The sequence below is a fragment of the Pteropus alecto genome, unplaced genomic scaffold (genome assembly GCF_000325575.1).
Source record: "Pteropus alecto unplaced genomic scaffold, ASM32557v1 scaffold120, whole genome shotgun sequence".
In the NCBI taxonomy this organism is placed as follows: domain Eukaryota; kingdom Metazoa; phylum Chordata; class Mammalia; order Chiroptera; family Pteropodidae; genus Pteropus; species Pteropus alecto.
In genome coordinates this window covers 2,497,210-2,500,092 of record NW_006430061.1, presented here as the reverse complement: position 1 = coordinate 2,500,092, position 2,883 = coordinate 2,497,210, and the positions used below count along the sequence as shown (strand labels likewise).

Genomic DNA, 2,883 nt, shown 5'->3' with positions numbered 1-2,883 from the left:
GTTTGTGGCGAGGAAAGGCAGGGATGGGTAAGGGCCAATCTGAATTCAGGAGAAGTGAGCAGATAACCTTTGGAGCTGGAGCTGGGGGCCCGGGCACTCTGAAAATAAATGTGAATTGTCTCTTTGAGATGCACAGGGCCTGATTGTAATAAGGGATATTTCCTAGAATCTGAGGGTACAGGATACTGAGGACCCATCTCCAGCATGTTGCCTTTGCCTCATCTGAGTCAGCCTGGTCAACAAAATGTTCACAGGTCCCTGAGGCTCTCCTGGGAAAAACAGCATAAATAGCAGCCGGGATTCCTTTTTAGTTGTATCAACTTCAATTTTTTTATCTTGAGACTGTTCACGAATGATGAGATTTCTTTAAAGAAAGGGTACCATTGAGGCACAGCATTACCATGTGTCCGCAGACACCCAGGAGGCAGAAATGCCATGGTTCCCTGAGGTTTAGCAAAATTGCCAACATCAACAGGTTGGCTGAGGGGGCCCAGATTTGCTACCAGATAAGCCAATAAGACATGCTGTCGCAGTTATTGAATACAGAATAAAATATAAAAAAGATGCACACTAGGTAAATGCAATAGCTTTATTATTCGTTTAGCTTTAATTTATTTTAAAGAGAAAACTATTTCAATATTAAGCAGCATGCATACATATGTATCTTCCATGCTTTTCTCTAAGTTGCTTTTATTGTAAATTAAAAGTAGAGTTCAGCTTCATGGTGATCTAGGAGAAAAAACCAACAGCTGAAATTTAGTTACTTATGAGTTGTGAGGCTATTGACATCTATTATCTCATTTACTCTTTACATTAATACTAGCAGGTAGTAGTATTATTGCCCTCGATTTATGGATGGGGAAATTGAGGCTCAGAGAGAGTATCTGGTCCATGCCATATCAGTAGCAGAGGGCAAACACAGTTCTTGACCTCAAGTGTATGCTCTGAACTCAGATGTACACGACATCATTATGTATAGGCCAAAGGGTAGTGTCATTACCTTTCAAACTCAAATGCTAGAATAATCACTACAATCAGAACTGTAGGGACCAGTGTTTTAAATAAACAGGTTCTATATTTTCTGGCAGATGACCACAGTGTCACAGGGAGACACTGTAAAAACAGAAATGAATCCAAAATCTCAAGGTGTCAGCTATCGGGACTCTATCTTTTTTCAGAAACTGGAGTGGGCACCTTCCCCTGTGGACTTTTTTAAAATACGGGCCCATGGACGGTTAGAGTGTAGACTGCACCCCTGCAAACCATCCTCCCATACAACAGTACAAGGGCAGTCACCTTCTTATAGGAGTCATGAAGGTCCCTGAGGCGACGGCCAAAGAAAGTGGGGCCTATGTCAGTGGGCAGGAAGGCGGACTTCCATATACCCCCACGTTTGCTCAGCATGTCGGCCAGTTTATTCATCACACAGGTGGAAGTTTTGCATTCTCTCTTCTGGGTAGTGATGCTGATTAGTAGGATGGAGAAAAAGAGAGGACCTGTCAGTGAGAGGTTGAGGGCCTGGGGGCAGGAGAGCCCACCCCATGGGACCATCGTGGTAAAATTATTGCTCTAAGAGGGGCCAATTAACCTTATGTCTTTCATATCAACACAATCATCACAGCAGAAAAATCATAGACCATTAGGGAAAATGGCATTATCACTTCCCATAGATATTTCCATCGGTGTCAGAAAACGCAAAGGTGGCTCTGGCGACTGGCCATGGGACACAAAGCTATAACAGTCCATCTTTCCTGTATAAATAAACTAAAAACCAATGAAGGTTTATAAGACTGGAAAGAATTATGGTGCCACATCCAACACCATTTTTAAGTACCTGGAAGTTACAATTCATTCATGGGCAACAAACACTTCTTAGGAAAAATGAAAATTGCTCTCTTACCTGGAAGAGGGTGAGAGTTTGCGTCATCAAGAACCAGAGGTTCTTATGTGCCGCTTAGCACATACCTGTTCTTGCTACTTGAGGTTGGTCACAAGGACCACTCACCATGCCCTGTGTCCAGCTAGCCTGGGGCTAAGGCTACTTCTCAGACAGGTCCTTGAATTCATGAAGCCTGGGATATAGACCAGAGCAATAACCACCACCACAGCTCACTGCTTTCTAGAAATACACCTTTTTTCCCCAATGGCAAGCACATTCAGAAACACTGTGAAGCTCTGCTGTGAAATCCTCAGGCACACTCAGGGCTACTCATTCCCTCTCTCATCTCTTCCTGGATGATTCTCTTTGAGCCTGTAGGTCCTGCTCTCTTTCTTCCCATCTGAGCTTCCAGACATCCACTGCCCCAAAGAAAACTGCTCATAGCAGCCCACAGTGCTACTGGAGAGGACCACATGCAGCAAGTTACAGGAAGAAAGCAAGAAAGGAAATTAGAAAGATGAGGCACGTGTTTAGTGGCATCCTTGGTCATGCCAGCACGAGGATCGTGGTCTCTTATCGAGCCACTGGCCATGACCCCTTTCTTGCCAGGTGTTCCGGCCCCAACTGCAGTCTGAGAGAATGTGCGAAGCTTGTTCAGGTCCTGTGTGTATGTGCCCAGCACACAGGTACTTAGATTACCGTACCGCTCAGCTCTGGAGATGTCCAGGCTGCAGAGAAAAGACATGCCAGGTGATACCATGAACTAGGTCTGCCCCGTGGTTGTCACACAGAAGGTTAGACCAGTGAGGAGTCACTCAGAGCCGGGGCAGGAGAGTCAGACAGGAGGGCGGCTCACACATCCTCCATTAGAACTCAGAGGCATGCTGAGCCAGGGCAGTGTGGGGAAGTGGTGACCTTTGCTGGTCTTCGTCATGCTGCTCTGTCCTTCATGTTCCGAACAGAGGTTGCCGCGGCAGATGCAGGTGCAGCCCGTGCCCCTGCCA

The 2,883-nt window shown here is 45.9% G+C and overlaps 1 pseudogene; it reads right to left on the bottom strand.

Annotated features, from left to right (window-relative positions):
- Positions 1-1,551, bottom strand: part of LOC102889699 — a 23,181-nt pseudogene extending 21,630 nt beyond the window's left edge.
- Positions 1,552-2,883: the final 1,332 nt, after the last annotated feature.